The sequence below is a fragment of the Elephas maximus genome, chromosome 2, assembly GCF_024166365.1.
Source record: "Elephas maximus indicus isolate mEleMax1 chromosome 2, mEleMax1 primary haplotype, whole genome shotgun sequence".
NCBI classification, from domain to species: Eukaryota; Metazoa; Chordata; class Mammalia; order Proboscidea; family Elephantidae; genus Elephas; species Elephas maximus.
In genome coordinates this window covers 76,372,221-76,395,730 of record NC_064820.1, presented here as the reverse complement: position 1 = coordinate 76,395,730, position 23,510 = coordinate 76,372,221, and the positions used below count along the sequence as shown (strand labels likewise).

Here is a 23,510-nt window from a genome sequence, read left to right as displayed (position 1 = left end):
GCTCCTGTTCGTCTGACCTGACCTCTGGTTCTTGGGACTTGAGCTACCAGCTTACTTGCAGTCTTGCCTGCTGATTTTTGGGATCCATCAGTCTCTGCAGCCTGTGATTCACCAACCCCTGCAGTTACGTAAGTTGAGAGAAGCCTCCAGTCTGACCCAGGGACTTGGGACTCTTCTGCCTCTACAACTGTGTGAGCCATTTCCTTGATATAAAACCCAAACCAAACCCTTTGCTGTTGAGTCAATTCCGACTCATAGTGACATTATAGGACAGAGTAGAACTGCCCCATAGAATTTCCAAGGAACATCTGGTGGATTCGAACTACCAACCTTTCAGTTAGCAGCTGTAGCTCTTAACCACTGCGCCACCAGGGTTTCCTTCCTTGATATAAATCTTTCTAGTCCAAGATACTGTCATTGTTCATTTGGATTATCCTAATTGTCTCCTCTCTGGTCTCTCCGATTCCACCCTAGTCTCCCTATGACCATCTCTCCCTACACAGCCAGAGGGAGCTCCTTAAGATGAAGATTAGCCATGTCACTCCTCTGATCAAAAAACGCTGTGATGGCCTTCTGTCTAAGCCAGAGTAAAAGCTGAAGTACATACAATGGTCTTCCAAGCCCTACATGATCTGGTCGGCTTACTCCTTTTCTAACGTTGTCTCCTTCTATTCTCCCTTTCAAGTTAGTTCCAGTCAAATAGTGTTGTTATAAGGATAAAGTAGGTAGTATTATGGACATACATGGACTGTACAGAGGCAGGAAACAATTTACATGTCAAAGGTCCAATGGAAATTGGAATTGGGACCTAGAAAGTTGAGAGTCAAGGCTATTCTTTCTCTCAGTGCTTCGTTGTTATCTTTGCTCTAATTCCCTTCCTCTGTGTGTGTTGTCTTCTCCCTCCTCCTTCTCCCTTTCTCTCTGCTTCTTATCTTGCACGTGGCCTCCAAGTGGATGACCCATTCCAAAGTCATTTAGTCATTCAACAGTATTTAATGAGTGTCTAATATGTGTCAGGTTTCGATCTAGGTCCTGGGAATAACAATAAAAATTATTACTTTCCTAGAGCTTATGTTTTAGTGTGTGAGTGAGTGAGTGAGAGAGAGAAGATATAAAATTCTCACTATAAACAAAATGAATATGCAGTCTTGTTATTATGCCACATTGTAAAAAGTGCTTCCAAGAAAAATAAAGCAGGTAAGGGGATAGATAAAATTGAAGGGGTGCAAGATTAAACAGGATGGTAAGCGAAGGTCTTATTGAGAAGACCTATAAGAAAAACCTCAGAAAGTAAGGAGACAATCAAGGAGAACCGGGTGGCAAGGGAGAGCAGAAGTGAAGTCAGGGTACCAAGGGGTGGGAAGAAGCTTATGAAGGGCCCTGCAGGTCATAAAGCTTTTGACTTTTACTTTGAGAGAGATGGGGAATTATTTATTGGAGGGTTCTGAGCAGAGGAATTGTATGATCTGATTCACATTTTAATAGGATCACTCTGGCTGCTGTGTTGAGAATAGACTGCAAGGAGGTGTGATGGTTAAGATTGTGTGTCAACTTGGCTGTGCCATGATTTTCAGTGTTTATATGTGATCACCCCCATGATGGAATCTGCTGTGAGTAGCCAGTGAGTTGAAAGAGAGTTACCTTGGGCTGTAACCTGCATCCAAATTTAAGTAGCCTGGCTTTTGCCTTTTCTGGATCCTACAGCTGCCTCCTGTTCATCTGACCTCTGGTTTTTGGGACTTGAGCTAGCAGCTTACCTGCCAATCTTAGGTTCGCCAGCCCCTGCAGCTATGTGAATTGGGAGAAGCCTTGTGGTCTTGCCTGCTGATCTTGGGATTCATTGATCTTCACAGCTGGTGAGCAAGAACCCTGCTCTCTGACCTGCCCATCTTGGGTTCACCAGTCTTTGCAGCTATGTGAATCAGAAGAAGCCTCTATCCTTATCCATGGAGTTGGGACATTCCAGCCTCTACAATCTTGTGAGCCATTTCCGTGATATAAATCTCTCTCTTTATATATATATATTTATATACTTTACTAGTTTTGCTTTTCTAAAAAACCCAGCCTAAAACAAGAGGCAAAAGTAGAAGAAGGAAGTCCATATAAGTTATGAGGCAATTTCAGTAATCAAGGAGAGCCATAAGGGTATCTTGAGCCAGGTAGAAATGGTAGGAGAGCCTCCCACGACCCTGGTATGGGCTGGAGTAGATTCTTTGTAAAGGATCTGTGGGATGGAGAGGGCAGAGATCAGGACATTATCAATGCCTTCTTTTAATAATCCTACAGGTAGTTGCCACACCATCTGTAAGCAGGGTAATTTTGATGACTCATTCGTCACCTGCCTTCCCCTCTCCTTGGGATATTAGATAGCACTTTTCTAAATGGGGAAACAAAATTTGTTCCGCAAATTATTTAATTAGAAAGGAGACTCTGCATATTTCACAGGCTTTTATCTCTGTTCTGAAATTAGTTGATAACACCTTCCAGGAGACCTGTAGTTGTCCTGTTATTATTAAGCAGATCACAACTGCCTTGCTAGGATGCAGAGAAGGGCTGGGCTATGAGGTATTAACCTCTCACAGACCTCACCATTTATCTAGTTGATACAAAGGGCCCTGAGATAATTTTCAGAACCTCTTTCCATCTTATCTTAATAAGATAAATAAAACGAATTGAAATGTTGGAAAACTTATTAAGATCATTTGAGGATTATTATAAGTGGAAGAGTAAGATAACCTCCAGGAACCTCACTTTGGAGTACTCATTCGTTCACCTAATACAATGTGCTTCTTCCCTTTGTGCACAGTAGGGCCCCACTGGGAACAGAGGGAGGAAGATACTTTTCCTGGTAACACATTATCTTTGTGGTTCTTACATGGTAAGAGTGAAGCTGCTTCGTTCAGGGCCTTAAAAAATAGAAGGGACCAGATCTGGCTCCAGGCTTCAGATGTCCCAGAAGCCTACAGCTGATTCACAAAGTCACCCCAAAAGTGCTTCCAATCCTTGGAGTTTTAGAGAAGGCAAGGGGTCTGAACAAGACTTGGGAGCCATGTTAGAAGTAGTTTTGTCACTGGGCATCAGCCAGGGATGGGCATCACACTGGGAGAAAATATCCTGCCCATCTTTTCCACAGTGCCCACCATTCCATTCAGGGTGAAAGATAGAAAGTTGCCTCCAGGTTGCTGCTTCTCAAACACGTGAATATTAACATTTCACATGGCAGAAGAGGCTGTGGCAATTTTTCATTGGCTTTATTGTATTCATCAATATAAACTAAGTTTAAAGAATACACATTCCCATAGGAATCAATGAAGTCATACTCATTTTGAATGAAATATAATGTAGGTTGTAGAGATATATAACTTTCCTAAATTGGCCCTAGAGCACAAACAATTACTCATTCTGGGACTAAACAAAGGCCCTGAACATCACGGAGGAGACTCAGGATGCCATAGGGCCAAGAGTGGAGTGTAAAGCTGCCTGCACTGTCTCTGGTATCTGTTTGTGGTAGAGGGGTTATCCAGGCCCATTTCTGGTCTAGATGGAGAGTTGGTTAAGATACTAGTTTCAACCTTAGTGTACTGAATACAGCTTGTATACAGTGACAGTGATTGTCAACTGAGCTGAAGGGACACTCTGTCCATGGTGATGTGTCCTATAAGAAGAGGTGTCAAACCTAAAGGACTGAGATGACTATGAAAGGAGTATTGGAAACCACTGGGACAGTTTTGACCACAACTGGTGGTAGCCTTCTTGTTTGGGTGAGAAAGACAGAAAGTGGAAGGGAGAACTCCAGGCCTAGTTCAAGCACTGTGGCTCCAGCCCTAGCTTCCCCTTTTGGGTTGAATAACCAGGCTAAGCATAAGAGGAAGAAGGGAGAAGCTTGACTTTCTTCAAAGGGATCTGCAGTGGGTTAGGAGCCAGTGGTTTATGTGGCTGTTTTTTTTTAACAAGTACCCAGGATACTTTGGAACTGATGATAAGGATTGAAATCAAATTATCTATGCATTTATCACCCCCAAGACAGAGGTTTTCCTTTCATTGAAAACATGGGCTGAAGATACTGCTTGTTCTGGGAGATGTATCTTGAAAGATGTCTGGCCTGCCTTGCTTGGAAGGAGCTAAAATATCTCTCTCTCACAGCAGCTGTGGCTCGGGGCCTTGAGAGTACATTCCAGCACTGGGTTCATGCTAGAATGCTGGTGCTAGAGCCAGAGTATAATGTTTGGACCAGTTCAAAACAAGCAGGCCTTAGGTACATGTGAAAGCAAGCTGAGAATGGCCCAAAGATGGAGAAGGCAAGAGCAAAAACTGTGTCAGCAGGTGGGTGGGGCAGGTTCTGAGGCAGCAGGCAGAGGCTCCTGGCTGGGTTTTACATTTTTTTAAGAGCCTGGCTAAGTGAGTAGTGCAGTCTGTTTAAAGGCCAGGGACCAAACCAACAGTGGGCTTGTATTCCTTGTGTTTAACAGGGTGAATTATAAGGACAAAGACTTACTGGAGCCAACTGTTTTCTTTACCCTCACCTCAGAAAAGAGAGGCCAGAGTCATAGATCTAAAAGTCTGAGTAGTCCTTGCCTGCACCAAAATAACTCCAGTGCTCATGAACTACATACCAGCCCAGTAATTCTGTCCCTCAGGGAGCTTGGATGTGTCTAATGGAGCTTCCATGGCCTTGCCTTGGACAAGTTGTGCTGGCTTACCCAGTATTGTGTATTGTCTTACCCTTCACCAAAGTTACCACTTACCTATTGTGGAATTAAACCTATTTTAACTGTATGCTTTTAAACTGAAGGTAGATTCCAGGATTGACATAAAAGATGACCACAGCAAAGCCAAATCCATACTGTTTAATATTTCTCCAAGTTCCCTTCCTGTTTTTGCTTTGTACCACATACCTGTGTTCACAAAACTTCCAGAAATATCCTACATTGTTAAATTATGGATTAAGTTTGTTTTTAGAAATAATGCAAATATCTGAAAGCCTTTAGACTTTCAAACAACTAGCTTCTACTTTCTGCTATTCATAACATAAAAATGGAAATTTTAGCTGGTGCTGTTTTGAGCCCTCATGATAAAAACTGTCACCTGAATTGATGGGCTGAAGTGGGAAATTAAAAGTTAGTTGATTTTCAAAACAAGATTTCTACTCCGAGTTACCATTGGTCACATGTGAAATTAAACTCAAAAGAAAATCCCTACTCATTGGATTAACTCCAGAAGATAATCTGTAGCATAGTAACCGCCTAGACATCACTTTATTAGATACTAAACTTAGAGTAATTATTTCTGTGTTCGTTTTTTAAGTCTATACCTCTATTTCCAAAAAGGATCTGAGGCAGTCCCTTGGAATTTCAATAAATATCTATCTCTACCTTTCAGATAAAACAATAGCTCATAGCAGTACTGATGTCTTTATTTAAAATATATTTAAATGATTTTATCAAGCTAAAAATTTTATGTTTATATATATTTTATATTATTTAAAATAATCACATGTAATTGTGCACATTACAGATTTCCTGAATAATGTAACCCTATGGGACTTAAGGGAACCCTGGTTGCATAGTGGTTAAGTGCTACAGCTGCTAACCAAGAGGTCAGCAGTTCAAATCTGCCACGGGCTCCTTGGAAACTCTATGGGGCAGTTCTATTCTGTCCTATAGGGTGGCTATGAGTCAGAGCCCTGGTGGCATGGTGGTTAAGAGCTCAGGCTGCTAACCAAAAGGTCGGCAGTTCAAATCCACCAGCCACTCCTTGGAAACCCTGTGGGGCAGCTCTACTCTGTCCTATAGGATTTGCTATGAATTGGAATCAACTTGATAGCAACAGGTTTGGTTTTGTGGGACTTGAAATTCACTGTTTTTGAATTTTACATTATCATGAACAAGTGACGCTGTGTTTCAGTTATATCTGAAAGCCAACCAGAAAGCTCAAGGTCACCACTACTTCCCCTTTTGTCTTGGACCAGCAGCAGGCACCACATTGGTGCTTATTCATCAGCACCAAAGTATTAAGCAGAATCTTATCAGTTCTTCTTTCTTTCAGCTCCCTGACATGGATTCTATTTTAATTACACACCATCCTTGCATATTCCATAAGCCAACCTTCTTTCTCATCGTGGCTTTTTTTTAATTCCTATCTTTCTCAAACTTATTCTTAGCCTTACTATCTCTTCTTGGGTGATATTTCATTCAGAAGCTTTGTCACAGTTTTTCTCTCCAGCTTTCAAAGCCATTTAAAATCTGTGTGCTAGTGACAATTACCAAATGTTAAAGACAATAATTGAAATTTATTCTATATTGGTTTCCCCAAAGTACACTCCACAGAACACTAGTTCCTCCAGATGTTAACATGCATTATGAAAAAAAGGCACCATATTTAATATGGTCTGGGAAACCTTGGAGAGTCATAACGTTAATACATTAAAGGCTCCGAGAAGTTGTGTAGTAAAAAAACGTGTTTAATTTAGCTTAACCCAGCATTTCCCAAGTTTATTTGCCACAGACCCTACCTACCTGCTTTCAGAAAATAGAGTTTGGGACATAAATATTCATGTGTCTTACAGACTACAGTCATTATCCAAATGACACAGATGAGGACATATTTACAAACTGAGATAATTGTAAATATACCCCCATCTGTGTCATTAAAGGGACAGTAGTTCTACAAGAACATATAACAAAAGAGCTTGACTTGGGCTGAGAGTTGAAGAATATTTTGCCAAGAATGCCTTTACTGAGAACTAAATGGTAAGAGGAGTTAGCTACTAGCTGGTGGGGATAGGATGGGGTGAGGAACCTTTCCCAGGTCATGCAGTCCATCCTTCTGTCTCAGAGGAAAGGCTTCTAGGTCAGCTCAGATGACAAGTATTAGGAAAAGATATTTCATTTCAGTGACATATGGCTGTACATTTTAGTCTCTGTTAATGTTGAGATTTCCTTAGAGAGTGAAAAGGAAAGAACAGAGAAGCCACTGAAGCTTTCTGGGGAAAGAAAGACTCCCATAGGATTAAGAGACAGCTGGGACGTGGGAGGTGGTAGCTGGAGGGAGTGAGGAGGAAGATGCCAAAGATAAAGCCCATTTTTGTATGAAGACTTGGTTATTTTTACAAATGACTGTACAGATTGTTCAACTGTGATCTATGAAACATAGACTGGCACTTGTCAGTAGTTAGGGGATATTGTGTAGTAGAAACTCAAGAGTTTAGCATATTTCGCATCACACACCTGTTAATTAAATGCCAAAATTATCCACCTTCACTCATGAATGGACTAATCTTAGTGTTTACAGGATTGAGACCAGGTGCAAGAGGCATTCACAATTAGGGAAGAAATGAAGGGTTTATTTAAAAACCATAGTGTTGACTCTTTCTTTGATTTTTCTTATTTTAGGTTGCCAGAGAAGATGGTCTGAACATTTCATTCTCTCTGACAGAGCATCTAGTTCTGAAAAATCTGATATTCATCCTCTTCTGGGTTTTCATAAATGTAACATAATAAGGCAAATTAGACCTTAAAAAAAAAAGGTGACATTAATAAGTAATGATGACTTGTCAGGGGGTCACACAGATCTTGATGACAGACCAACACAGGACTGTTGATACACAATTTACCATGGCAGGTACTTCCTGATTTGAAAGGTCAGATAGTGTCTTAGTTATCTAGTGCTGCTATAACAGAAATACCACAAGTGGATGGCTTTAACAAAGAGAAATTTATTTTCTCACAGTCTAGCAGGTTACAAGTTCAAATTCAGGGTGTCGGCTCCAGGAGAAAGCTTTCTCTCTGTGTTGGCTCTGGAGGAAGGTCCTTGTCCTCAGTCTTCCCCTGGTCAAGGAGCTTCTCAGGCACAGGGACCCCGTGTCCAAAGGATGCACTCTGCTCCTGGTGCTGCTTTCTTGGTGGTATGAAGTCCCCTTTCTCTCTGCTCACTTCTTTCTTTTGTATCTCAAGAGATTGCCTCAAGACACAGTCCAGTCTTGTAGGTTGAGTCCTGCCTCACTAATACAACTTCTGCCCATCTCCCCTCATTAACATCATAGAGGCAGAATTTACAACATATAGGAAAATCACACAATACTGGGAATCAGGGCTCAACAAAATTGATATACACTTTCGGGGGGACATAATCCATGACAGATAGAAACCCAGGAATCTACAGGAGAGAGAAAGGGAGACAACAAGCAAGAGCAACCATAGTACTTAGACTGCAGGTGTGAGTAGTATGGATTATCATGAAAGGATAGGTTTTCCAAGGGCTGACGCTAGAGGAGAGGCAAAAAACCAGCAGCACCAGGAAGACATGTTTATTGCTTTCAAGCAATGGCAAGCTTATTGAGCAAAGTGGTGAAATGAATCCTTTGTGTGGTCTTTGCCTTCGTTCTTTGGAAAAACATCTTGAGAGACTTTCCTCCTAAACCCAGAGGAGTTACCTTTGCCTTAGCTCTTTGAAGAAGCAGTTTACGTGGAGAGGTGCTTCTAGGTTGTTTTCTACCCCAGAGGGCTTGCCACTTTTGTCTAGTTTGATTGACATTTCCTGGGTAAGCTGTAAACAACTCCATGCGTTCATACTTTTGTCTAGTCCTGAGCTGCAGCCTGCCCTGTGATTCTTCTATTTCACACACCTTGCAGGGATTGGTCAGTTTACTATGCAAAGTGAGTGGCTTGTGGTGCACCAAAAGCATCAGTTAGTTTGTGGTCATGTTGGGGAAGGCCATACCTTGAAACTGACAGGGAGCTTACTTATATAAGCAGCCAATTCCACAGAGGTTTTTAGAAGCAAGAGAGAAGAGAGCAGAAGCAGAAAGAGAGGAGGCAAGGAACCTCCTAAAAGAACTCTAATACGGGTCAAGGGCTATAATACTGAAGACAGCAAGAGGCCTGAAAGTATCCCTGCCGCAGAGCTGGCAGAGACAGGCAGAAAGCTGCTGCTAGGAAAGCAGCTAAGAGAGCTAAGCAGACTGCTACACTGGCTACGAGCTGGGCCAGTTAGCAGTGGATATGCTGACAGTGGGGAGGCCAAAGGCAGAAAGACCTACATGACTGAGAGGAGGCCTGCATGGCCAAGAGAGGGGTGTGCATGGCTGAGAGGATACTAGCATGGCCAAGGGAATAACCTGATAGTATGGCCAAGAAAAGCTTGCATGGCTGACAGAGGACACACACTGAACAAAGGAGAATGTGCTGTCCACTTCAGGGGTGCCTTCCAGACCATCTTGGTCATTTAATGCTGCCATAACAGAAATACCACAAGCAGATAGCTTTAACAAAGAGAAATTTATTTCTTCACAATAAAGTAGGCTAAAAGTCCAAATTCAGGGCTTCGGCTCCAGAGGAAGGCTTTATCTGTTGGCTCTGGAGGAAGGTCTTTGTCCTCAATCTTCCCCTGGTCCAGGAGCTTCTCAGGCACAGGGACCCCAGGTCCAAAGGACACACTCTGCTCCCAGTGCTGCTTTCTTGGTGGTATGTGGTCCCCAACTCTCTGCTTGCTTCCCTTTCCTTTTTATCTCTTGAGAGATAAAACGTGGTACAGGCCACACCCCAGGGAAACTCCCTTTACTGTGGGTCAGGGAGGTAACCCAAATAAGGGTGGTGTTACAATCCTACTCTAACCCTCTCAACATAAAATAATAATCACAAAATGGATGACAACCACACAATACTGGGAATCATGGCCCAACCAAGTTGATAGACACGTTTTGGGGGGACATAATTCAATCCATGACACAGACCATGCCTACGTTCTTCCTGATCCTAATCCCAAGTTGTTCCTGTTATTTTCAAGTTGCCCCTGATCCCAAGTTTTAGCCTGTTACTTCCCTAATAAACCACATAACTGTGAGTATGGTCTATAAGTTCTGTGTGGCCACTACAATGAAATATCAAACCCAGCAGAGAAGTATAGTGTCCCATGGGGGAACTGCTGGTGCAAAAATAGTAAAGAAGTTGGAAGAGTGGAGGTATGTCTAATCTCCACCTCATAGGAACCAGCTTTGTGCTGATCCTGATTCCTATCCCTTGGGAATCTAGGTGACCCTTGTGCTAGAATGCAGGCAACTTGGAATTTCAACCTGCTTCAATGATGGATGCTCAGTGCCATGAGAATTCCTCATCTTGTAGCAAACACAGGACTATATGGTTGGCCCTAAGGGTTCAGGAAAGAGAGTCAGCATAGAGCAAAAGGGTTATAGCGCTGAGGCAGCCCTTAGAAACGAATTCTTCAGATCCCATTTTGATTTCCAGGTGATGGCATTGTAAAGTTAACTCATAGCCATGAGCAGTGAAAATACTATGTGGGAAGTCCTTTCAATGGGGCTTGCCCTAGGGGAATCTTATTTCATCACAGATTTGTAGTTGAAAATCAGAGAACACTCTCTGTAATTTAACTGCCAATGTAGCATCGTGTTGAAAGTGTGAGTTCTCTAAATCAAACAGATAAACTTCAAATCTTCATTTAGCCACTTGGTAACTGCTAAACCAGTTAGGGCTCATATAGAAAAAAGAGCTCTGCCAGTTAATAGATGGAATTTATTTAACTGTTCTTTACAGCTTTATTGAGATATAATTCACATGCTATGCAACTCACCCATTTGAAGTATACGATTCAATGGTTTTTAGTATATTCACAGAGTCGTACAACCAACAGATGGAATTTAATACAGAGACCTAATTACCTCAAATGTATTGGAAGAGCAGAAAAGCCAAACAGGAGACAGTGAGGCCACCTAAATATTAGCAAAAGTAGAAACATTCTACCTTAGGTTGGAAGGGTCAAAGGGGGGACGAAGCTTCCTGGCAGGAGCTGAGAACATGGAGAAAAGCCCTGCTAGTTACATACTGGACATGGAGAAGGTACAGCCATTGCCAGAAATGCTGCCCAAAGCACAGGGAGAAAGAGATCCTGGATTTTCTCTTCTTCCTGCTCTTTACTTTCCTGCTTGGTCCTGCTTCATCCTCACGATTGTGATCCATGGGATTTTCATTGGCCGATTTTGAAGGTAGATCACCAGGCCTTTCCTCCTAGTCTACCTTAGTCTGGAAGCTCTACTGAAGCCTCTTCAGCATCATAAACCTGTTGCAGTCAAGTTGATTCTGACTCATAGTGACCCCATGGGACAGAGTAGAACTGTCCCATAGGGCTTCCAAGGAGCGCCTGGTGGATTCCAACTCCCAACCATAGTTCTTAACCACTATGCCACCAGGGTTTCCGTTCAGCATCATAGCAACATGCAAGCTTCCACTGACAGATGGGTGCCAGCTGTGCCTGGAGCAGGGTTATGTGGTCCAAAATATGGCTGCCCAGCTCTATCGCATTAGAAGGGACTGTGGGTGGCTAACCAGCCAGGGGCCTGACTTCCATCCACAACTCCTCTAGTGTAGCTTGGTTCCCATAACCCCACAGGAGCCAGAACTCCTGGGCACCTCTTCTTCCTTCTGGTTCAAAACCAAATAGGTCCACAGCTTTAGGCCCACTTTCGGCTTTTTTTTTTTTTTTATTCTCTTCTGGTTGTAGTACACAGAGGTATTTATGTACACGGCCATACTTTTCTTTAAATTCTTCTCTCCTTTATTTCATATATGACTACTATGCCTTTGGAGCAAAAGAGAACTCAAATTTTGAACTTGTAACACCATCTTGACTGGAATTCATGCTCATAATTTTTCAAATTTATGACTAATGCAAAGCTGGAATTTACCCAGATTACATTCTTAGGAGAAACTCCTTTTAAGTAGAGAAAAGAGGAAAAAAGTTGAAGATAATCTAACTCACAGATTTGAGAGAACATGAAGATGATGTTACTGAAGGTACCTGAAAAATTATTCTTGTAGGGAATATAACTTCAAGCATAGATAGTTTTAGAAACTAAAGTGAAGGTGGGACACTTTATCTTAAAATAAAAAACTCTCCTACCAAAACAGATGAACAAAACAACCAATAAACAACAATAACAATAAAATCAATAAACAACCCAACACTGATATTGGTGAGTGGATGAGTCAGAATGGCAAAAGGAAAAGGAGCTCAGAAAAAGACATTTTTACAGGCTGAGATGAGGGCAAGACACTTTGTCTTAAAATCAGCAAATCCTACTTCCCCTTCATCCGTGGCCAAAAACAATCCCAAACCAAACAATAAAAATTCAGGAATAAACCTATAGAGTTGAAATAGACTTGACAGCACATGACAACAGCAATAAATATATGGAACTATGTGAAAGGAGAGAGGCAGAACTAACCTACTCAACCGTGACCCCACACTGGGTGGTATGGAGCAGTGCCCTGGACTGGTTGTGAACAAGGATATAGCCTTTCCTCAACCCCCAGGGCACTAGGACTTCTACCTATTGCCTTGTTTAACAAAGCATCTGTGGGAGCCCCCTTTCCTTCTGGGGTGGGGAATAGAGAAAAAGAAGACTGAGAATGCTCTGGCCTTTGCTGTCCCAGGGAGAGAAATGCAAGGCTTTCTGAGGATCCGAATATACAGTGCGGGGCTTTCCTGAGCCTCCATGCCTATTTCCACTGTTTGTCAGACTTAGGGCATAAACCCAGATTGACTAAGGAGTGAAGGAGCTGTCTTCAGGGATGGGACACTTCTCTGGTTAGAAATATTCTAGCTGGACTTGATAATAGTTCTTTTAGTGCTGCCAGAAAACAATGCTCTTGTCTGACATCATGGGGGTTCTCTTGGCTTCAAAGCAGGCAGGATATAGACTTGCTGCCTCCTGAACAATTGTACTAGGGCTGAACATCGAATCAGGCCTTCGTAAGTCAGGAGGGGGAAGGTCAAAGTGTATTGAATTTAGCATGGAGGAGTGGAGGGTGTTTAGCTGGGAGTTAAGAGACCTCGGACCCCACCCAGTCCTAACACTTTCTCACGGTGTGGCCTGCACTTCATTGTCCTCTTCAACAAAAGGAAGGGTTGGACAACATTATTTTCAAAGACCCTCCTGCTTTAATATTCCTATAGTGGGGTGGGGTGTGGGTGGGAGCACATAGGACATAGTTGCTCAATTGGAAGCCAAGTGAGCAATTTAAGTCTAAAAACCAAAATGGTAAAGAGAAAAGAGAACCCATTCTCTTCTCTTAGAAAGATCAGGAGATTTTTAGATCTGATCTCATCAAAGTTTTTTCCTTCTCTTTTTCTCTCTACAAAAAAAAAAAAAAAAAAAATCATATTTTACTTTATTTTACTCGTAATCCCTTCTGATGATTTCAATACTTATCAGCCTCTGTGTAGAGCTGCTGGTTTTCACATTTAAGATAGAAAATTTTCATGTAATGATCTTAAAATTATTGGTGTGCACCTCACTAATGGCTACACGCTAGGAAATTAGGGAGGGTATGACCAATGTTTTTGTTCCTTTACTGTTTTTTATTCAGATCTATCCTCTTCCCTTTCTTCTAGATAAAAGAATCCATAGAAAATCACTATTTCTCTTCTGGTTTTAGATTCAAGATGATACATCCATTTATCATTCATTCACTATTTGTTGAGAGCTACTATGTGTGTCAGAAGTCCCTAGGTGGTGCAAATGGTTAAGGTGCTCAGCTGTTACTGAAAGGTTGGAGGCTTGAATCTACCCAGTGGTGCCTTAGAAGAAAGGTCTGGTGACCTACTTCTGAAAAATCAGTCATTGAAAACCCTATGGAGCACAGGTCTACCCTGACACACGTGGGGTCACCATGAGTCTGGCCGACTCTATGGCAGTTGGTTTACTGTGTGTTGGGAGGTAGTTCTGTGACAGATACTGGTGACAAAGGAGGGAACAAGACAGATGCTATCCCTGTCTTCCTGATACTTATAGCCATGTGAGGGAGGGGCACAGCCTGGAAACATGAAAGCGGAAAAATAAGTTATGTATTGTGATAAGAGCTATGCGGCTGAGACAGAGAAAAGAACAGGGTGATGGTGTGCCCATCTGTGTATGGGGAGCTTTTTGAGTGTGCACTCAGAGAAGGCCTCTTTGCAGAGGTAGCATTTAGTTTGAAACATGATAAGGAGCAGGAGCTATTCCAAGAGTGGGGCAGTGAAAAAGTGCTGAGGACTCAGGTGGGCGAGAGCGACCAGTGTAAAGAAGTAATGAATCCCCAGTGCAGGGGGGAAATGGATACTTGTCCTCTTCTCTACACACTAGAATAATGGAATTTTTATTCATAAGACTTGGTTTAGCTATAGCAAAAAACGTCTAAATTCACATATATAAAACATTGGCAAAGGCTCCTTAGGCAAGTTTGCAACAATTCGGCAGGACTGACCTTTAGCACAGGATCCGGCAGAAATAGCTTTAGCGTGTTGTCTCTTTTAGTGGTGAGGACCAACCAGTTGGATGTCTTCCTTCAAGCAGGAATACTTGTTTGTAAAGTTTGAGGTGAAAAAATCTCCAAGTTATTTTTTAATCCTTCCATCAACAGGAGACAAAAGAATGGAAAATGAATTCACATAGCAATAGCTAACATTTATGGATCCTAATCTATGCCTGGCTCTTTCTAAGTGTTTTACGTGTTTTTAGTTTAAGCCTCACTTCATCCCTGTGAAGTAGGAATTGTTGTTATCCTGGTTTTATAGGGAAAGATAGTGAGGCACAGAGAGGTCTACGTACTCGCCCCAGGCTGCACAGCTGTGGGCTTCCAGAGCCTGCGCTCTTAACCAGGGCAACACTGTTTGCAGGGTTCAGTTTCACATAAGGACCTCAGGTATCACAACATTAGGAAGGAGGAGATGGAGGCTCCCTCTCTTTCTGGAATTAAGAGAACTGTCAATTTTTCATCTAAGAGAGAGATTTCCAGGCCCCATCATAGCTACTAAGTCAGAATCTCTGAGAGTAGAACTCAGGAATTTGCATTTTAAAATTACTACCTAGTTGATTCGAAATACTGACCACTAATGTTTCAGAAGCTCAGGGAGATTCACCAGTAGGGAGGCAAGAGAAGGATTCTGAATTCCTTCAGTGGTAACAGTAACCAGTAACAACAATAACGAGAATAGTGATAATCGTGCCATTTCTTGAGTGCCTTCTCTGGTTCAGACATTGTATTAATTGCTTCCATGTGTGATTATATTAAATCTTGATAACTCTGCAAGGAGCATAAGACTACATTTTACAAACGAGGGAGTCTAAACTCAGAGAAGTAACTTGCCTAAAGTCATGCAATGAGTTGCCAAACTTATATTCAAACTCATCTTTCTGCTTGTGTTCCACAGCATTGGGCTTGGATCTAAAATTCTGTGAGGTCATTTATACAGGGTAGCCAGATCAACAAAATTGCCTTTCTGTCTCATCTCAAAATATAACCACTGACCAAATGCAGTCTTTCTAAGGTGTGTGACCATTGACAAGTTGTTTAGCCTTTCATTTGCTTAATTGTGAAATGGAAAAAATACAGTGTCTACTTCATAAACTTGTTATAAGGGTTAAATGAGATAATCCAGGTAAAATCTTTAAAAAGTACCTGGCATTTAGTAAGCACTCAATAAAGGTAGCTGCTATTAATATTAACATAAGTAAACTGCCCAACTCTTTCCTAAAATGAGCCTGCGCAATTCTTCTGTGATCAGAATTTCTGATGACCAGTATTGATTGCTGATTTCCTCTTGGCCCTCTTGAACTGACAAGAGAAGCATACTTCTTAAAAAGCAAAAACAAGCAGAGTCCTCAGATGCTGTCTTTGACCCACCCTCAGTGTTCACAATTCTGACTTCTGCCCAACTTTTTCATTTCTGCTACCTCCCTCTTGTCAGGTGAACATAAACTTTTCACTGATCACTGACATCCTCTTCATTCATTAATTCGATAAATATTTATTGAAGATTTATTATGTGCAAGGCACTCACTATTCAGGCACTGTAGGTACAGCAGTGAACCAAACAAAGACCCTTGCCCTCCTGAAGCCTACATTCTAGTGGGGGTCAGGACACAGACAGTAAACAAATAAGTCAAGTATAAAGCATGTTAGATAGTGGTGAGTTCTAGGAGAAAACTAAAGCAGGGAAATGGGATAAGGAATGCCAGGGGATGATGGGATGAATTTTAAATAGCATCGTCAGGGACATCTTCACCAAGAAGGAGTATTTCAGCAAAGGTTTGATGGAGGTGATCAAGTAAGTCACGTTGGTTTCTGGGAGAACATTCCAGGTAGAATTTCAGAAAGCGAACAGTTCTTGAGGCAAGTCTGTTTGAGTAGCTGCTGCAGACTGGGTGAAGAGGTGGTAATAGGTGCTGTGGTCAGAGAGGGTCTTATAGGCCACTATAGAAAAATCTCTGGGTTTTACTTTGAGTGAGATGGGATGCCACTGTAGGTTTTGAGCTGAGAAATGTTATGCCATAATTGATGTTTTCACAGGAAACACTCTAGCATCTCCACTGAGAATAGACTGTAGAAGGACAAGGGTTGAGATAGAGTGATAATTACATGACTGTTGCAATGATCTCAGGTAATTTAAGGAGAAAAGAAAAATTTAATTAAAAGGATGTTGGGTAGCTCATCAAATATCTGAGCTGTCTGAGAGCCAGCTCCACCATAGTGCAGAACTGCTCTGGTCTGATTCCAGCAATGCCAGCACAGGAACCCAAATATTGCAGCTTGCTCCCCAATGCCGTTGATGCTGGATCCATCTGCTAGAACACTTGCCACTGCTGCATCTGACAACCAAAAATAGATTCCGTCACTCATCACTTCTGGTCACTTAGCTGGTGAGTCTAAATCTAGGGGATATCTGACTGGTGGAGCCTAGGACAGGTAGCCATGCCTATGCACAGGTAGCTACAAGGGCAGCAGGTAAAGTGATTTAGGTCCCGTAGTGGGAGAGGAGTTCTGCCTCATAATGTGGGCAATACCCAACCACAGAACAGGAATTCAGATATTAACTGAACAAAAATGAATGACAGATGTCCACCACTGGTAGGAACTTCTGTTCCTTGGACCTTCTGTGTTTCTGCTTTGCAGTGCACCAAACGGCAATTTGGAGAAAGACACCTGATGGTTTTTAACAATGGCAGAAGCAGTACAACGATGTCGGTGGTTCTCATAGTTATCTGCACCACAACCTCACAATGTTGGTGATTCATGCTCACCATGTGAGTCATGTTGAACAATTTTTTTCATTGTTCTATAGTATTTTACCTATTTCATAACTAAAGGCCTTTTGATTGCCTCCTTCTACTTCTTTCTTATCAGTATAATTGACAGTTCAGAATGATGGGTAGATGGGGAAATTGAAAAGGGATGTATGGAGCCAGGGAAAAGTAATACCCTTTGCCATCAAGTCGATTCTCTTATAGCGACCCTATAGGACAGAGTAGGACTGGCCCATAGAGTTTCCAAGGAGCACCTGACAACCTTTTGGTTAGCAGACGTAGCTCTTAACCACTGCATCACCAGGGTTTCCTTTGGGACAAGTAATAAGCGCCTGGTATTCTCACAGCCCCTACGTCTGTGTCAGTTTGTCGTACTTTGGGGGCTTGCATGTTGCTGTGATCCTGGAAGCTATGCCACTGGTATTCAGATAACAGCAGGGTCACCCACGGAGGACAGGTTTCAGCTGAGCTTCCAGACTAAGATACGACTATTATTCAAATATACACACTAACCACTAGGACCAAAGATGAAGAAATAGAAGATTTTTATCAGCTGCTGCAATCTGAAATTGGTTGAACATGCAATCAAGATGCATTGATAATTACTGGTGATTTTAATGTGAAAGATGGAAACAAAGAAGGACCAGTAGTTGGAAAATATGGCCTTGGTGATAGAAACAATGCTGGAGATCAAATGATAGAATTTCGCAAGACCAATGACTTCTTCATTGCAAATACCTTCTTTCACCAACATAAACGGCGACAGTACACGTGGACCTCGCCAGATGGAACACACAGAAATCAAATTGACTACATCTGTGGAAAGAGACAATGAAAAAGCTCAATATCATCAGTCAGAACAAGGCCAGGGGCCGACTGTGGAACAGACCATCAATTGCTCATATGCAAGTTCAAGGTGAAACTGAAGAAAATCAGAGCAAGTCCACGAGAGCCAAGATATGAACTTGAGTATATCTTACCTGAATTTAGAGACGATCTGAAGAATAGATTTGACGCACTGAACGCTGGTGACCAAAGACCAGACGAGTTGTGGAATGACATCAAGGACATCATCCATGAAGAAAGCAAGAGGTCGCTGAAAAGACAGGAAAGAAAGAAAAGACCAAGATGGATGTAGGAGGAGACTCTGAAACTTGCTCTCGAACGTCGAGCAGCTAAAGCAAAAGGAAGAATTGATGAAGTAAAACAACTGAACAGAAGATTTCAAAGAACGGCTTGAGAAGACAAAGTATTACAATGACATGTGCAAAGAGCTGGAGATGGAAAACCAAAAGGGAAGAACACACTTGGTGTTTCTCAAGCTGAAAGAACTGAAGAAAAAATTCAAGCCTTGAGTTGCAATAGTGAAGGATTCTATGGGGAAAATATTAAACGACGCAGGAAGCATCAAAAGAAGATAGAAGGAATACACAGAGTCATTATACCAAAAAGAATTAGTCGATGTTCGACCATTTCAAGAGACAGCATATGATCAGGAACCGATGGTACTGAAGGAAGAAGTCCAAGCTGCTCTGAAGACAATGGGGAAAAACAAGGCTCCAGGAATTGATGGAATATCAATTGAGATGTTTCAACAAATGGACGCAGTGCTGGAGGTGCTCACTCATCTATGCCAAGAAATATGGAAGACAGCTTCCTGGCCAATTGACTGGAAGAGATCCATACTTATGCCTATTCCCAAGAAAGGTGATCCTACTGAATGTGGAAATTATAGAACAATATCATTAGTATCACATGCCAGCAAAATTTTGCTGAAGATCATTCAAAAATGGCTGCAGCAGTATATCGACAGGGAACTGCCAGAAATTCAGGCCGGTTTCAGAAGAGGACGTGGAACCAGGGCTATCGTTGCTGATGTCAGATGGATCCTGGCTGAAAGCAGAGAATACCAGAAGGATGTTTACCTGTGTTTTATTGACTATTCAAAGGCATTCGACTGTGTGGATCATAACAAATTATGGATCACATTGCGAAGAATGGGAATTCCAGAACACTTTATTGTGCTTATGAGGAACCTTTACATAGATCAAGAGGCAGTTGTTCAGACAGAACAAGGGGATACTGCATGGTTTAAAGTCAGGAAAGGTGTGCACCAGGGTTGTATCCTTTCACCATACTTATTCAATCTGTATGCTGAGCAAATAATCTGAGAAGCTGGACTATATGAAGAAGAAAGGGGCATCAGGATTGGAGGAACACTCATTAACAACCTGCGTTATGCAGATGACACAACCTTGCTTGCTGAAAGTAAAGAGGACTTGAAGCACTTACTAATGAAGATCAAAGACCACAGCCTTCAGTATGGATTGCACCTCAACATAAGGAAAACAAAAATCCTCACAACTGGACCAATGAGCAACATCATGATAAATGGAGAAAAGATTGAAGTTGTCAAGGATTTCATTTTACTTGGATCCACAATCAAAAGCCATGGAAGCAGCAGTCAAGAAGTCAAAAGATGCATTGCATTGGGTAAATCTGCTGCAAAGGACCTCTTTAAAGTGTTGAAGAGCAAAGATGTCACCTTGAAGACTAAAGGCGTGCCTGACCCAAGCCATGGTATTTTCAATCACATCATATGCATGTGAAAGCTGGACAATGAATAGGGAAGATGGAAGAAGAATTGATGCCTTTGAATTGTGGCGTTGGTGAAGAATATTGAATATACTGTAGACTGCCAGAAGAACGAGCAAATCTGTCTTGGAAGAAGTACAACCAGAATGCTCCTTAGAGGCAAGGATGGTGAGACTGTGTCTTACATACTTTGGACATGTTGTCAGGAGGGATCAGTCCCTGGAGAAGGACATCATGCTTGGCAGAGTACAGGGTCAGCAGAAAAGAGGAAGACCCTTAATGAGGTGAATTGACACAGTGGCTGCAACAATGAGCTCAAGCATAACGACAATTGTAACAATGGCTCAGGACCGGGCAGTGTTTCGTTCTGTTGTGCATAGGGTCACTGTGGGTCGGAACCGACTGGACGGCACCTAACAGCAACAACAACGTTCTCACAGCTGTCAAAACTTTTACCTCAATCACTTTATCAGGTGACTCATATTATAAATGAACCGAACATTTCAAATAAGCGGAATTTAGCATCTGCCATTCCTCACTTAGAGAGACTGGACCACTAGCAGGGGCGGATTATCCAATAGGCAAGGTAAACACAATGCTTACCAGATCACCTGTAGTCAGGGACCGATTACCCAATAAGCAAGGTACGTACGGGCTTACTTGTGCTTACTTGCTAATCTATACTGCACAGTTTCACCACATCAAAAATTCTGCTTCTAGGCATGGCTGGCATCTGTCTCTCTCCCAACCCCACAGCACTTTCCTACAGAATCAAAGCCTCTTTTCAAATTTACAGTCCCTGACAGGGGCAGATGACCCAGTAAGTACAAGTAAGCCCGTGCTTACTTGTGCTTACTTACTCATCTGTAGTGAAATTGTGCACTACAGATGATCTGGTAAGCAAGGTAAGCACCATGCTTACCTTGCCTATTGGATAATCTGCCCCTGAGAACCAGGCATTGTCACATCCCTAAGATCTTTCCTCCCCATTTTCTATTTAAATTCAATATTAATAGCTAGACAATGACCTGGTGTTCAAAGTAAGAAGCTGAAATGGCCACAAAAGGCAAATTCTTAGCCCCTACTTGAAAAATTACCAATTCAAAAGTTAATATTTGTAGATGATTACTACAGGTTGGAAGTATATTACCTGCTTCCATTCTTGTTTAATATTATAGTTCCAAGTTCTGCTCCTTGCTTAAAGTTTTCAGTGTTGTAAATAAACCTTGATGGAATTTTAGAAAAAAAAGTTCCTCGGATAAAATAACCTGGGAGCTGTTAAAAAAAATTGCTACACCTGGGCTCACTCAAGACCAATTAATTCAGAATCTTCAAGTCCCAGTTCCCCAGCCCTCTTGATTCTACCAGACAGCCAGGGCTGAGAACCACTGATCTAGGCCTTGGAGGTATTTGGGTATTGAAGCAAAGAACAGCCAGGTGGTGGCTCAGGTGGTATAACTCCAACTTGACTGAAACAAGACATGGGAATGATCAGGTGGCCTGAAGATAGTGTAGGCACTAGAACAGGGAGGGATGAGGTTCTAACTTGTAGCTGTGAGAAGGTGGAGAGGTTGCCAGGGAAAGCTGGTGCTTCCTGACAAGGTCATAAGGTTCTACTCTTGAAAAAGAGGTTACAAGCTTAATTTCACATAAGGGTAAAATCAGCCTTAAAAACAAGATGATGACTGTGTCATCAACTATGTTACTTATCGATCAAGTAAGATGGAGAAAATGGGTTGGAGAGGGTGAGCTTCCAGGGCCAGAGAGAGAGACCTGCAGGAATAATAACCAAACCAGTTGCCATCTAATTGATCCCTACTCATGGCGACCCCATGTGTGTCAGACTAGAACTCTGCTCCATAGGGTTTTCAATGGCTGTGATCTTTTGGAAGTAGATTGCCAGGCCTTTATTCCAAGGCACTTCTGAGTGGATTCCAACTGCTAGCCTTTCAGTTAGTGGCCGAGTACTTAACAGTTCACACCACCCAGGGACTCCAGGAATGATAAAAGAGGTGACTATCAGGTTGTATGGGACTTTGATTTGAAGACAGTGCTGCACCAAAGGTGGTGGTCTGAGAATTCCAGCTCTCAGAAGAAGCAATGGCAGAAGCCCCAATGGAGGCTTTGCAGGCCGAGGAGAAGTGGTACAAGCTGTGGGGCCTGTGCCAGCTGCTGAGGCAGGAGGATCTCCCAGCAACATCTGGTGGGGTAATCTGGGAAGCTTCCTGCCTTCAATGCCTCCAGGCCTGATTTGGTGGCCTCATTAGGGATTGTGGACACCAGCAGCTCTTAGTAAATTGCTGTCATGTTTAAACCAGTAGGAGAAAATTCTGTGTTTGCAACTAAGAACTCTGAATGATACACTTACTTAATATTCATTTAACCAAATGGAATAGAAGATATTCCCATTTAATAGAAAAGAATTTGAGAGTCAGAAAAGTTAAGACGCTTGTCCAAGGCCAGAGTCAAAAAAGGAGGCAGAACTGGAGTCCAACTGACATGTGAATGACCCCCCAAACCCATATTCTTCCTCTGTACAGATCCTGGAAAGGGGCCACATGTGCTACTAGAGGTAGTTGGAGTATCTTTGGCTGGGAAGCCTTCTCTTTCATGGTTCAGTTGAGGGAAATGACCTGGGGCTCAAGGTTGCCTAAAATTTGCAAACCAATGTCTGCCTTTTATTAGACATGAAAATTATTCCCAGGAATGTGGGTTCTGACGGGATGTTCCTGTGGTTTTGTGTTTTTGTATTTCATCATTTTTTAGCAAAAAGTCTTTCTGAAAATTTTCTTCCTTTTCAGAGTTGAACTTACAGGAGAAGGGATTTTTCCTACAGCTTAGCCAGTTGTAGGGTGGTCACACATGTATGCAGCTCAGGGACCCAGTTGTGGAAAAACTAGGTAGGTGTGTCCAGGAGGGAAGTAACCGGTGGTCACTGTTGGACCCTTTTTCTGCCAGGCCCTCACAGATGCCACTCACTCAGGACCCCCAAAACAATGTATTCAGACCCAAAAGCCGCTGTAGTCAGGGCAGCTCTACACAGTAAACCAACTCTAGTTGTCTTTGGAAAGCTCCTGAAAATTAAAAGCTGGATGGAACTTTAGACATCTCATTTTGCACATGAGAAAACTGACCCAGGAAGGAATTCTCTAAGGGCAGACAATTAGCTGCCAGGCAGGGTGATTGCTTTGAGTTCAACACAACAGAAACTACAGAAGCGCTTTATAATCAGAACAAAAAAAGTTTAAGAAAAAAGAGCATATGGCTCTTCATGTGTTTTACAATTTCAAGGGAGAGACAGTTCCCAGGCTGAGAGATTAGAGAACGTGTGAACTGTAAAAGCTGGGCAGGAATTCAGGTGGGGTCAGGGTCCTCAGAAAAAGCTTCAGGGGAAGCGCAGGGGCTGGAGCGGGCGAGGGTGCGCGGGGTCGGTGTTGGGGGCGAACAGGAGGGCGTGGCAGCCTTATGACATAGAGGGGTAATGAACGGAGAGAGCAGTTGGAGTCCCCCCTCTCTGAGTGGGCCTGCGGAAGGGAAGGAAGCCCTCTTCTCCACCGAACCCCTGCTCAAAAAACCCCTGGGTCCTGGAGCAAAAATGAGAAAAGCCGCGAAGATGGCTCTGCAGAGGAGCAAGGCCACGGGTGGAAAGGCAGTTGAGGGAGTCTGTGCCGAGCGGTGCAGGAGGCTGAGACGTTCAGCCCGCCGCAGCCCTTCTGGGCGCACTTCCCCCGCAGCTTTGCTTTCTTCCAATCTGGGCTCCAGGTTGTTGATTCCCCCCAGCGTCCTCTCCACTCAGCTCTTCACCTCCTGCTGCTCTTTAAGCTGCGAGATACCACAACAG

The 23,510-nt window shown here is 42.6% G+C and overlaps 1 long non-coding RNA gene across 1 annotated transcript in view; it reads left to right on the top strand.

Moving 5' to 3' along the window:
• LOC126065411 (uncharacterized) overlaps window positions 1–23,510 on the top strand; it is a 267,033-nt gene that overhangs the window by 225,786 nt on the left and 17,737 nt on the right. Inside the window, exon 6 of the long non-coding RNA XR_007514856.1 lies at window positions 1,854–1,979. This is a non-coding gene — a long non-coding RNA (uncharacterized LOC126065411). The remainder of the gene's footprint in view (window positions 1–1,853; window positions 1,980–23,510) is intronic.